The sequence below is a fragment of the Petromyzon marinus genome, chromosome 27, assembly GCF_048934315.1.
Source record: "Petromyzon marinus isolate PM22_M1 ecotype Great Lakes invasive population chromosome 27, UKy_Petmar_22M1.pri1.0, whole genome shotgun sequence".
Classification (NCBI taxonomy): Eukaryota; Metazoa; Chordata; class Hyperoartia; order Petromyzontiformes; family Petromyzontidae; genus Petromyzon; species Petromyzon marinus.
This window is the reverse complement of record NC_133693.1, coordinates 15067989-15082132: the sequence shown is the minus strand read 5'-3', so window position 1 is coordinate 15082132 and position 14144 is coordinate 15067989. Positions and strand designations below refer to the sequence as shown.

Genomic DNA, 14144 nt, shown 5'->3' with positions numbered 1-14144 from the left:
AAAGGGTTATGGTTTTACAGGTTTAGGGGTTTAGACAGTTTGGGGTTTAAGGGTTTAGAACAGGGGTGGGCAAATTTTTTGACTCGTGGGCCACAATGGGTTCTAAAATTTGACAGAGGGGCCGGGCCAGGAACAGATGGATGGAGTGTTTGTGAACTAATATAAATGTCGTGTAAAAATAATAACATGAAAGGATTTGGCCTTTAACAGGTAGCAAAGCATTTATTTGCAAGGCAATTTAACAAATTGCACGAACATGAACAATACAAAAACATGTCGTAACTCCCGGTCAAAGTGCGCCATCTAATGGGGAAATGGGGGCATTACAGGAGAAAGGTAAAATTTAATTTAATAATATTTGTACAATTTCGGCGGGCCGGATTAAAAAGCCCAACGGGCCGTATACGGCCCGGGGGCCGTACTTTGCCCATGTCTGGTTTAGAAGGTTAAGGGTTTAGACAGTTAAGAGTTTTTGGGGTTTATGGGTTAGGGTTCTAAAGGGTGAGGTGTTTAGACGGTTGGAGTCTTCAGGGTAAAGTCCTTTAGAGGATTTGGTGTTTAGAGGGTTAGAGTTTAGAACGTTTTGAGTTTAGAGGGTTTAGAGAGTTACGTGTTTAGAGGTTTATGGGTTTCGATTGTTAGAGGTTGAATAATGGTTTAGATGGTTAGGAGTTGAGGAGGTTATAAGGGTATGTGTTTAGGGGTTTAGAGGTATAGGGGTTTCAAGGGTTAGGGATTTAGAGTGTTAGGGGTTTAGTGGTTTGAGAGTTTAGAGGGTTTAACACCTAGACTTTCACAACTAATATTGGGTTAGTCTCCAACACTAAATGGCACTTTTTGTTGATGTGACAAATTTTCCTACTTGGCTGTGTCGGGTGGTGGCTGGTTTAACGACACATTTATAGTTACACAATCTAACCCCAAAAAACATTTATGGGTTTAGAGGGTTAGGGGTTTAGTGGGTTATGTGTTTAGAGGGTTAGCATTTTAGGGGTATATGTCTTTTAAGGGTTAGGCATCTAGAGGGTTAGTTCTTTAGAGGGTTGGGGTTTAAATGTGTTGGGATTAGATTAGGGATTTAGGGTTTTGAGGGTTAGGGTTTTGAGGGTTAGGGTTTTAGAAGTTGAGGATTTAGAAGGTTACGAGTTCAGAGGGTTAGGGGTCTAGAGGGTTAGTTCATTAGAGGGTTGTGGTTTAGATTGGTTGGTATTTAGAATATTAGGGATTTAGGGTTTTAGAAGGATAGAGTTTCAAGGTTTAGAGGGTTAGGGATTCAGAGGGTTGAGGGTTTGGTTTTTAATGGCTTCGAAGGTTAGGGTTAAAAGACTAAGGGGTTTGGAGAGTGAGGGGTTTTTGGTGGGTTAGGGTTTTAAGGGTAAAGGGTTTGAGAGGGTTAGCAGTTTAGATGGTTATGGGTTTAAATGGTTAGGGATTTAGATAGTTACGGGGTTTAGAGGTTTAGAGGGTTTTATTTGTTTGAGGTTTAGTGGTTAAGGTCTCTGTGCGAGTCCAACAGGTTTATTTTAGTCTATGGTAAGATAAAAACAGTTCAGTTTAATTTGTATATATTTAAACAATTTTACCTTTCCTGTCGAGTTTTTGTATTGTATTTTTGTTATGTTCTGACCTGCCCGATTGGACGTCTGTGAAAACAGATCGTCATAGCTCATCAGATTCATCCAGTATAAATAAATATTCAGATTAAAATTCTATTGACCTCTGTGCGAATCTATGGATTTCTGTGTGAGTTTTTGAGTCTCTTGAGTGTATGGATCTCTGTGTGAGGCTATTGGTCTCTGTGCATGTCAAAAGGACTCTGTGTGAGTCTATGGGGTTGCCGTGTGAGTGTCTGTAGGAATGCATGGGTCTCTGTTGGAGTCTATGGGTTTCTGGGTATGGTTGTTTGTGCGAGTTTTACATGCACAAATGGAACTTAAAAAGGCCATTGAGGGTTGCAGAATCCAAGTTGAATATTAAGTTCCCCGCAGTGCAAGCCAGCTCCCTAGTCGTGTCATTAAACAGCCCCTGTAATTCTTTATAATAAAATACGTACTCCAAGAAATCCACACTGAGTCACAGTAGGGTCCTGAATTGGGGATTTTATTTTATAATCGTTGGTTTAATTTGGTTAAGTCACGTAGGTAAAAAAATAAATTTAAATTAAATAAAAGAAAAAATTAAAACATGATGTTTCGAAGGCAACACAAGCTTCCGTCTTCAGGTGGAAACAGTCACAGCAAAAAATCGCTGCACCAAGTGGCGAGGCTCTGGGAACCTCTGGCTTAAATACAGGTTAAGGGAGGGGGGGGGGAGCCATGTAGCGGGACCTTGGTGGGGTGAGGGGCTGAGTTAATCCGTCTTTTGTTGGGTAGAGGGTGCGGGGGATGGGTCACTGTGTGTGTGCAATAGAAACGGAAAAAAAATAGAAAAATTAAAGATCGGCAAGAATATGCTGTAAGGGGGAAGTAGAAAAAAGGGAAATAGAAAGTTAAGCAGGAATATGCTTGGTATACCACGACTTGAAATTGCTGTTAGAAATTAGTTGACGTTTGGTATGATTTAAAACGTGCTTCCAGTGGTTGCTTAATTTGAAACTATCCTCTCGGTTGAAGGTATGCCTGTATTTGTATATCTGAATGGCTTGGTGAACACATCTCTGGTCATAACCTATAGGTTTACAGAGAACCTTGGTATCGGAGAAGACAATCTCATGATCACCCATAGCGTTGTGACAATGATCAGCCACAGCTGAAGAATTCGTTCTGCCGTGTTTCAAATCTGATTTGTCCTCGCGAATTCGGTCAGAGACATGTCGCTTTGTCTCCCCGATATAGCAATCACCAAAGGTACAACTCAATTTGTAAACCCCGGGGTACTGTAAGTCAGGAATGACATCCTTCACGGATGGGATCAGATCACGAATTTTGTGTACTGTATTGAACCGGACCTGGATCTTGTGTTTGTTTAGAATTTTGGAAATCTTTTTAGTAACGCCTGCTATATATGGTAGTGTGATGGTTTTGACCGGAGTATCAAGTGGTTGTTTCTGTATGGAGGGAGAAACAGCTTGGCGGATGGTACGGTCAGAGTATCCATTCCTTTCAAGGGCCAGGTGTACATGTTTTAATTCACTGGTCAGGTGGTGTTGGTCCGAAATGCAATACACCCAATGGTATAAAGTTTTGATGAGATAATTCTTTTGGGCTGGGTGGTGGTGGGAATCAGGTTTCAAGTAGGAATCTGTGTGGGTGGGTTTCCTGTAGACAGAATGCCCCAATGAGCCATCAGGTCTCCTCTCAAACAGAACATCTAAGAATGGTAGCTTGCCAACTTTCTCCACTTCCATGGTGAATTTGATGGCGGGATGTCTGGAATTGATGTGGTGTAGGAAAAGATTCAAAGCTGGGAGGCTATGTGGCCAAATGACGAAAGTGTCATCCACATATATCTTCCCCTGGGAAGGTCTGAGGGTGGAAGTCTGGATGGCGTCTGATTCAAATTTCTCCATGAAAATATTGGCTATCACTGGTGACAAGGAGGAACCCATGGGGGGTACCCTCAATTTGTTTGTAGAAGGAGCCATTCCAAGTAAAGTAGGTATTGTTGAGGCAGTGCCTAACCAGTGCAGGTGTATCGGCGTCTAGTCCATGTTGGACCAAATTTTCAATTATTTCAATGGTATCAGGTACTGGGACCTTGGTGAACAAAGAGACCACATCGAAGCTGACAAGGATATCGTCAGAAGACAGTACAACGTCTTTGACCATAGAGACCAATTGGGCTGAGTTAAGTACTGCTGAGGTGGTCTTGCCAGTGAAAGGCAGCAAGGAATATGACGGAAAACGGGCTAGTCTATAGGTAGGGGAGTTGATCGTGGATACGATGGGTCGTAGTAGGAGCCTTCTTTATGGATCTTGGGAAGACCATAGAATCTAGGGAGTCTTGCAGCAGAAGGTTTTAGGGAGGGACGTTTAGTTGGGTCGATTAGGGAGTAGCGTTGCCTTTATCGGCTGAGAGGATGACTATATCACTTCTGTTTTTTAAAATTCGCGAGTTAAGAGCGTTTATTTTTGCTGATGTTACTAATGGGTTTCTTAGCATTCTTAAGAATAGTGGCTATTTCAGCTCTCGCAACGTCTGCTTGGATGTGTCCCACGCCTTTGAGGGCTACATCGACCTGAGAGATGATATCATCTACTGGTATGTGTTTTGGGGTGACAGCAAAATTCAGTCCCCTAGCCAGTACTGTTTTCAGATTGTCCGAAATCGGCGTTCTACTCTGATTAATGACGATTTTGTTGACGTCGAGTTTTGTTATATGTGGAACTGGGTTCTTCTTTGATAGGTGGTTGAATTTAGAAATCAGGTTAGCTTTACATTTGACTGACAGTGAATCAGCAGAAGAAGCAGTCATGTTGTCTATGTGATTCCAATCCGCACCAACCGGCATGTGCACCTGCATGTACACCACCTCTACACCGTTCATCATGCTAAGTCGGCCAATCAAATGCTAATTTTATGCTAATTCCTTTGTCAAGGCACCTTGTTTCCTCGCACACAGCTTAACGGTCGCGGTCTGAGCGTGGCTGTGTTTCACTCCAGCGCTGTCCTCGAGACAGCCTGGTTCCTTCACCTGATGAAGGCCGCTTGTGTTGTGGCCGAAACGTCGTGATTTTTGTTGTTTTATTATTTACCTACGTGACTTTACCGAATAGAACCAAAGAGTATGGATCCTTGCAGTCACAAAAGCTTTAAATCTAGAATTGATCACCTCTACGGGGAGGGCTTTCACCTATCTGTTAGAGCTTTTAACAGACAACGGGACAAGAAGTCACAGATCATCGAGACGCCGACCTTCCTCAAAAGATGCCGCGATCACAAGGTAATACCCATCGCTTTCACACTCATTTCTTCTGCTGTATCTTCTCCGAATTCTAAACAGATTCTCTTTAAGGCCAGCCTATCTTAAATCTCAGAGAGGATAAGGCTACTCCGATTTGAACTCGATACTTTAGACAGGACTCTCCTACAAGCTCATTTAATGTTAACACAAAAAATGTCACCTTCTGATTGGAATCACATAGACAACATGACTGCTTCATTCTGCTGATTCACTGTCAGTCAAATGTAAAGCTAACCTAATTTCTTTCTGATTGAGAAGGGGTCAAATATATAACATTTTTGACATGCGTTTTTTCTAGATTTTGTTGTTGTTATTCTGTCTCTCACTGTTCAAATAAACCTACCATTAAAATTATAGACTGATAATTTCTTTGTCAGTGGGCAAACGTACAAAATCAGCAGGGGATCAAATACTTTTTTCCCTCACTGTATATGAGTGCATGTTTACGTGCTCTATCCCAAAAATCTCGATTGTGGACTCAAAAAACCGCTGGGAGACTTCTCACTCAGACCCGTAGCAAGACAATATCGCCCCAATATTCAAATTGTTCAAATATCCCCCGAACGAGTCCAGGATCAATTTAAAGATCATACTCGGCATTCTGAAGGTCCTCCGTGGCCTGACAATGATCACGTTGCCATGTTTACGCTTCTTACAAATATTTTTGCCCCGTTGAATCGATCACCAAACCCAAGTGACGGTAATGTTATGGTAAAGAAAATCTCAGTGGGTGACCTCTGGGCAGAGCATGACCTTGCAAACAGACGACCAATCGAGTGAAATAAACATGGGAAACGCACCTCGATGAACAGGCTGACTTCCCTGTGTGTTTGGACAAACTCATTCATCACAGGCAAAACGAACATGTCCCGAATGCCCACGTCCTTCAGGAACTGCATCTGGAGGTGTTGGCACACCAATTGCATCACCTAGCAAAAGAGGAAAACAGCAGGAACGACGTGAATACATCATCGCCATGCAGCAGTCTACGCCCGTCAATTTCTCACAGCGGTAGTAAGGTCCTTAGGTGTCTGGGAGCACAAGGCAGGTGCAGGTGGGTGAGTCATAATTTCCTTCCCTTACGCCAAAACTTATTTCAGGCTGTGCAAGAGATAATGACATGGGTTAATTGTCACACAAGCCACTTAGAAAGCTGCCATGCTGTTAGTGGTTAGTAAACTGAACTCACAGACCAGAGGTCGCTAAATGGGCACACCACAGTTAGCTGATCGGCAAGTCACGTGCGATGCAGCAAAGTGTGGCTTTCAGCCGGCTCTTCCAACACACCTGGTCAACGTGGAAAAGTAGAATATGGGACCGTCCTGGTGTGGACTAATCAGTTTCAAAGACAATGCATATATTATCAGAGCATGTTTCCATGTTCACCACAAGTACGTGTGGTTAATGCAGACAGGATTCCTTGAATGAGGATTCTGTTTGGTGTTTTAACATCTTGACACCTGTTGTATTGCCAGAAAGGGTAAAACCTATTGTTATATGGAAAAGTAGACCAAATACTCGTAAAGAGTTCGCTCTCATGAAGGTCTTTTCACCAGCGGTGGTGTGACCAAGCAATTGCAGAGCTGCACTTTTATATAAGTCAGGTCAAAGCCAGATACACATTGGAGGATAAACATCCCACGGTGGCTGGGCAATTGTTGTGAAATAATGTCAGGTCAAACTTACTTAGGATATTTACAGGTGCATTTTATTCATGCCGTATATATTAATGCACACATTGTGTAGTAGTGGTATTACTATTAAACTCACCTTTAATGACGATGACCATAAACATGATTAAGAGTGTGACTATTAATGAATGTGCGACTGTACGATGTGGACGCAGCGGAGGGGCCCCCCACGGTGAGCGGTGACGCAACGCGCGCAGTGGCCCGCGTCACGTGGTTGGCACCTCACGTGCACAGAGCGAGGCAGGCAGAGCCAGAGGGGCGGGGGGGCGGCGTTGCCTAGGCGACGTTGGCGTCCTCGCGGTCTACTCCACGGTCAAGCTGCGTGTCACTTGGTGACCCCCCCACCGCCTCTTACTGGACACCTGTGAGTGAGAGCTTGATAGCGCTTCGGATTTCTCCAGGGTCAAAACAGATTTTGATTCCCAGTACAGTGTGCACAGCACCTGTACGACGGGTCCTCGTTTAACGCAGTAGATGCGTTCCTGAAAAGTGCCGCGCTAAGCGAAAACTATTTCCCCCGTAATGAATGTCCAAGCGCAGTCAGAATTGGGTTACAAACAACTTGAGGGGACGCCGCCGCGTTACCGTCTCGTCTCGCTCAACCGCGCAGCTCAAGAAAGTAGTTCGGCGTCGACTGCTCACAAGTCGCCTTATGGCGGTGCGCGTTCCCTAAATGAAGGCAACCGCGTTATAGCGTGAACACGCGGGACAGACCCAGTTGTCGTGTGCGGGTCAACTCCCTGAGATAAACTTGCTGCCGACTTCATGCGTTGTATACGCCCAGTGCTCAGCCAATTGTTGTGAGCGTCGCTCCTCTGCCCTCTGTTGTTAATGGAGGGAGACTGCACCCAACTGCCAAGTATCATCCTTCGCGAGCCTCTTCAAAACGCTCACCTTGACACCGCTGGAAGCAGCCATCGGACTTGACCTCACCCCACAACAGTGCAAGTTTAACCGCTCAACATTAAAACACAACGATGGGTCGCTTGCACCAATCGCACAACATCACAGCGTTGACTCTCAACTGTTACTTGTGTAGAGGGGGTCAGATTGTCCAGACATTCGGTTGATACTAATAGGGTTTATTTTTCCAGTATTGTAGATTATTTGAATTACATTTGTTTGGGCGTCAGGGTGGTGCAGTGGTCACGCCCGTGCATGGCATCTTCTGAAGGAGTGCCTGGCATCGCTTTCCTAATTCTGGTCCCTTTCTCTGCATGGGTTTACTCCCATAGCAAAACAACAACAAAAACATACACTGTAACTGGTACTAGCCAAACATCTGGGATTGTTTTTGTTATGCTGCCTTGCCCAAAATGGCATTTGGTGATAAAAAAATTTGGCAGGAATTGATGCACTAATGCAATTTGAACTCTTATATATTTTCATTTCATGACTTGCTTAGCGTTCATATTCTTGGTAAAGTCATGTAAATAGAAAACAAGAAATAAAATTCAAATTAAATAAAAAATTAAATTTAAAAAATAACAAATAAAAAATAAATTGAAAATAATAAAAGCAAAAAACCCAGGACGTTTCAATCGCAACACAAGTGGTCTTTATTTTATTGTTTTTTGTTTTCTATTTACGTGACTTTACCGAAAGAACCAAGAATATGATTTCCTGCAGTCACGAAAGTTTTAAGTCAAAATTTGCTTCGCGTTCCTTTACTTTGCCCTCCTATCTGTTTGTATTGCTGTTTGTTGTTGTAACTTTCTGACTCGCCCCGACTGGACATCTGTGAAAAAAAGAGCTTCATAGCTCATCAGATTCATCCAGCCTAATTAAAGATTCTGATTCTAACATTAACTGACCTAGTTTTCGCGCGGATATCATGGCCAGGATGCGGAACAAAGGGACCCCCGGTCACACTCACGTGGAATGCCTAGGGCATTGCACAGCATTTAAATGGACTAGTTTTGTGAGATTTATTTGGTGGCTTAGGGAAGGCCTTTATTCAACAATGTATATCATGGCCGATAAGAATTTTTATAGTTATACACCATAGCCCACGATTTCCTGCACCGTTCATTCACTTGAGGAGACTGCGCATGGTGGAGATGGATTACCCTCGGTATCCTGTCCCAAAGTAATTCCAGTGGTTCAGGTAGTGGAAGAGTTGCTAGAGCTTCTGGTTCTTGCCGAAGCCTTGTGACTTTGGGATGAGAGCGTGGTAGGATGAGTGAAGCGTAGAGCTAAAGCTCCTGGAACATCCTGTACCCAAACAACACCAAACATTCAAAATCTTACAATGCTGCTGTTCCAGCACGAACAACATAACAATGAACAAATTTTCACAAATTCAACGTAATGCAGGTAATTGAGTGGCTCGAGGTTAATTTCAATGTCAGAGCACCGAGCCAATGCCATTGAGGTCCTCCATTCAAAATTCAGTGAGCCATCTATCAACAAACGTTCCTGCGAATTAAGTGCAGGAATGCTGTGGTCTCAACTTGGTCACCAATGGCTGCACAGTAAACATCATGTCAAATGTGTTTTTGTTCACTGAAGCATATCCCAGCTCTGAGGGTTTGAATTCCATTTGACGTGTAATGAATTATCTTCAGCTTGGATTTCTGGTAAAGCACATCAGTGGCAACTTGTCTCTGAAACAGGGGTTCCTTGTTCGACAAACTGTGTTTCTGGAACATTCAAGCATCCTCAAGTGCCGTGGATAAGTAAGAGTTTTATCGTTCCACTATTGTTTTGTTGACTGTATCAGCTTTAACAGGATTTGCCCAAAACGCCTTAGCAAGGAAGGATGAGTCTTTGTAAGTTAGCAAATAGAGAGGGTGGAGACCTCAGCATGTAGACATCTCAACCACAACTCTACCTGGTCTCTGTTATTTATTAAATGAGCCAGCCCTTGCCACACTGAGGTTATACGAATGAACCTTGCATGCCACAGACAGGGCAGTGAACGGCAGTTGCTGCTATTGTTTTGGTTGTTTGTAGCTTTTTTTTGTACCCAGCGATGGCAAGCTCGTACTCCGAGTGCCCATAGAAGGAGGCTGGGTCAAAGATGACGGGCCCTTCATTAATCTCTGCAGCATTCCCAGTCCATATATCACCGTGGAGCAGTGCCAGAACCACCTCTACGTCCCGGAAAAAAATCCCCCAACCGAAGCTGCACACCACGCAAAAAACAACACCGCTTTATTCATGATAACGTTTTTTTCGAGTTAGATTGCATAAATTTACATGCGTCGTACACCCACCTCCAATTGCAATGAGGCAATTGCCAGAAGTCAGAACGCTTCTGGCAATTGCTTGATGATGCTGGTTGTAATCACCAGCGAAAGGTCGTACTCATTTTAAAATGTTCCGCGTTTCCTCTCTAACACACCAGAGTGCCGAAGCAATAACATAAATGGCACGTTCTGTTCATGTCAGAAACATTACTAATGGGCGATCTAAGCCAAAAAAAACTTTATCATGAATAATATTGGTCGCGAAAGCCTGCGTGTGAAACACCACTTTACCTTTAAAGTCACCTCGAAAACCCACTGCGATCAAATGGGTTTCCCATATGGCTGTGCACATGATGAGCTACACTGCTGCATGTATTAACTCTTTCCTGCTCAGAGATGACCGCAAGTTGCGGGGTGCATCCCGTTCACCGCTGAATCTCGTGTACGTCATCGGATCGTAATAGGAAGTAAATATTAATTAACTTTATTAGTACCGAGGATCCCACAAGGCCGTGCGGGAACGTGTGTAGCACAGTTTGGTACCAGCTATAATAGAGTGCTGTCCTGTTGCTACGGTGCTCTGCGGCGAGTACAATGTCTTTAAAAACAACGGCGCTATGCCTCTCTAAATAAAATTACCGCTGAACCGCTTGCGGGTTCCGAGATTCGGTGGTGAACGAGACCCATCCTGAAATGAGCAGTCGTCTCGGAACAGGAAAGGGTTAAGGGCGAGAGTGAAACAGCTTACGAACCTGAAGCCGAGACCAGAGCTCGCGGGTTTCCCGTTCACCGTAGTCCTTCTCTATCATGTCCAGCTGAAGCTGCAGTTGCTGCCGTGAGAAGAACGTCACCCAGTCCTCCTGCCACTCATTCAGCTGGTGGCATAAATATAGTTTTATTACGGACATTTAGAAACATAAGCAAATAATACCTACTTTATTTGGCCAATCCTTGACCTAAAACAGTGATATTCACTCATTTTCGGAGGGGGGCCACTTTCGCGAATAAGACATTATCAGTGAAAGAGCCATCTCACATTTGAAACCATTGGGGGGTTTGACAGCATGATGGGGTGTTTTCACTTGTGTGTATTGTCGGGGACTGCACGTCAGGGGTCGCAGTAAAAAGGACACCAGGGACTGCCACCGGCCCACGGGCCTTGCAATGAAGAACACGGACTTAAGATGTCACCCAGAAACGTTGAATTTTACGTACAAATGGCTGGGTAATTCTTAAGACATAATTCGACACTCATGTTATGTACCGATTATCATGCTGTAGTCTTTGAACATCTCATTTTAGCCACCAATTGATATCCTCATAAAAAATTACAACAGCATTGATCCTAACGATAGGTTCTGCGCTTAATTCCCACACCTCCGTTTAGCACGGTTGGCTATGTACGGTGGAAAGGAAGTTCAACATACATTCATACAAGTCTCTCAAACCCGGCTGAGTGTAATTGGTAATTAGCAAAAACATAACTGATTACGTGAACACTGGTTATGCAAGATCGATCTCTGAGGGAACTTCAGTGATATCTGGTGATGTCAGTTGTAACTGTGTGCCCTGTTATCAATGGTACAACTGTGTGCAATGGAAGAAAATATATGAATTTTTTTATCAAATATATTGTTTTATAAATTTGTGTACTTACACAAGATAAAATGTACGCCAATCTAGTTCTTCTTAAAATGTAACCTTAAGCCAATGTTACCATCATCAGTGGTTAATAGAATATTACACAAAGGACTCTCATATTTCTACGATGTAATACTAATTATACTGACATCTGAACAACAGCTGATTTCACCGCTCCATGATAAAACTAATTTAATCAAGTAAACATTATTGCCGTTCCTATAAAACTTTGGTCACCCAGGCTGTCCTTCAACAAAAGGGTATATTAAATCTATAACATAGTTTTTTCTGGGTTAGATCGCATAAAAATGAATGAGCCGTTAAACCTACCACCACCTAACAGCCAATTAGTAAGGTTGTCACGTAAACGGAACATGCCAATCCGCTACTTGTACAGCAAACCGAAGTGTTGGAGAGAAAATCCACAACATTTACAATCTGAGTATGACGTTTCGCTGGTATTTACAACTATCATCATTAGGTGGACAGCCAAATTCATAGAGAAATCCTCCTGTTTCATTCCTTGGAGGGATAGATGTGATGACGTCACTTGTGAGCCCTTCACGAATTGGAATGTTCTGTTTATGTGACAAACCTTACGAATTGGCTGTCGGTGGCGGGTTTAACGACAAATTTATATTTCAACGATCTAACCCAAAAAAAACCGATATTATGGATGATATTGGCCGCGAAAGCCTACGTGTTAAACGGGTATATTAAAATTTAAATGGGCTACAACCAGTTTCATGACTTTAAAGCGGAGATCACATGTGGGATGTAACCACAGCATATAGCCGTATGAAACCCACATACTCTACATCCTCCTGCCCAGGGTCTATACCTGTTTGGAGAAATTCAAGACTGAAATTTTTATCAAAATCTGTAAAACACATGAGAACCTTAATTTAGCAGTCTCAAACTGACTGGGACCCCTGTCGTGACGGAGCAGCTGAACATTGCACAAAATCATCAACGCATATACAGATATATACCAAGGGTGACCAACTTTCCTGACCCTACCAGCAGCATACCATAATCTTCAGATGGCCGCGGGAGCCACAAGAGATAAAGATTAGCCATACAGAAGTTGACTCGTGTCGACTGGCTGTGGAATTTTGACTTTAGAAATCTCAGTGCCCTGGGAGTACTCATGGCCTGCCTCCGATACCAGATTGTTCTCACTTCATATAAAGTTAAATTGAAGAGTTACAAATTAGCAGCGCCTCTGCAGAGCCACACTTGAACTGCCCAGGAGCCACATGCAGATGCCGAGCAATGGTCTGGCCAACCATGGTATTTTCTGTACATTATAGACTTGTAAATCTAGCGTATATAAATAATTAGCTGAAAACATTTATTTTAGCATTTACTCTATTGCCCTTTAATGAATGAATAGCAAAACTACATGAACTCTCTCCTAAAGCCTTCTTTTGGCTAGCAGACCTTGACATTTATCTCCTGAACATATTGCGATTATATTCTTGGTTCTTTCGGCAAAGTCACGTAGAAGGGAAATAATACAAATAAAACATAATATAATAAAATTCTCACGACATTTCGGCCACAACGCAAACAGCCGTCCTCAGGTGAAGAAACAGAGCTGTCGGAAAGACAGCGTCTTAATGAACACTGCCCAGCGTTCATTAAGACGCTGTCTTTCCGACAGCTCTGTTTCTTCATCTGAGGACGTCTGCTTGCGTTGTGGTCGAAACTTCGTGCAAATTTTATTATATAATGTTTTATTTGTATTATTTTATTATTTCCTTTCCACGTGACTTTACCGAAAGAAACAAAAATATGAATCCCTGCAGTCACGAAAGCTTTAAATCGAAAAATATTGCGATTAGCAAAAATATAAAGGGACGCAATGTTGAATGCTCTAAGTCTCCTTTGCAGAAGAGTTTGCCCTGATGGACTTAAATACAGATACTTTTAATAGCCATAATTCATGTATTACCCAACATAATTCATATTCTGAAAAGTACATTGCACACACATGAACAATACAGTTCCCTTCATCACAAAGATGGCTAAAACAAAGAGATGAATGTGATTAGGTGTGGAAAAGCATGACCGCTGGCTGGCTAGTTGTGTTCATGTATGAAATAATGACAGCATGTGTCTATCTCATTCACTAGCTCAATCGCTTGATTTTTACGATTAATAAACAGCTGTATGAAATGTGTGTTTGTTTACACACAAATCGCCTGTTTACACATATTCATTAGATCCGATTAGCATGCCTACTCTCAGTGCGAAGAAATGTCAACATAATACATAGTTGACATGATGCTAGGGTTGGATCGGTGGGCCTAGTTTTCCACATGTTTTACATTTTCATGATTCAATACCGATAGTTTCTCTTCCTTGTGAAGCCTCTCTCCAATCTTCCTGTTGTGAAGGTGCATTTCAGCCAGATGCTGCCCCAACAAGCCTGAGCCCCTGTCAGAGTGTACAACACAATAGACCTGTCAAAGAAAACATTAACTTTATCATGTCAACAAACCCCAAGTAATAATTCATATGCAAACTAAACTACATCATATTTGTCCAGGTGGTCTGTGGCCAAGAACCTCGCTTGAAAATACGAATATATCAGTTCACATTCTGGTTTAGGTGACTCAAAACAATATTTTTCTGGGGTTTATACAATGAGTGTTACTTCCTGGGAAGTCAATCCTATGTAGACTATAAATGAAACCATTTTTTATATTACCA

At 42.7% G+C, this 14144-nt stretch overlaps 1 long non-coding RNA gene across 1 annotated transcript; it reads right to left on the bottom strand.

Moving 5' to 3' along the window:
- Window positions 1-7660: 7660 nt before the first annotated feature.
- LOC142929252 (uncharacterized) lies at window positions 7661-13905 on the bottom strand. The gene is made up of 3 exons (XR_012945477.1): window positions 13778-13905; window positions 10538-10660; window positions 7661-8808 (listed from the first exon to the last, which is right to left on the bottom strand). It is a non-coding gene; the product is annotated as an uncharacterized LOC142929252 (long non-coding RNA).
- Between the last annotated feature and the right edge of the window lie 239 nt (window positions 13906-14144).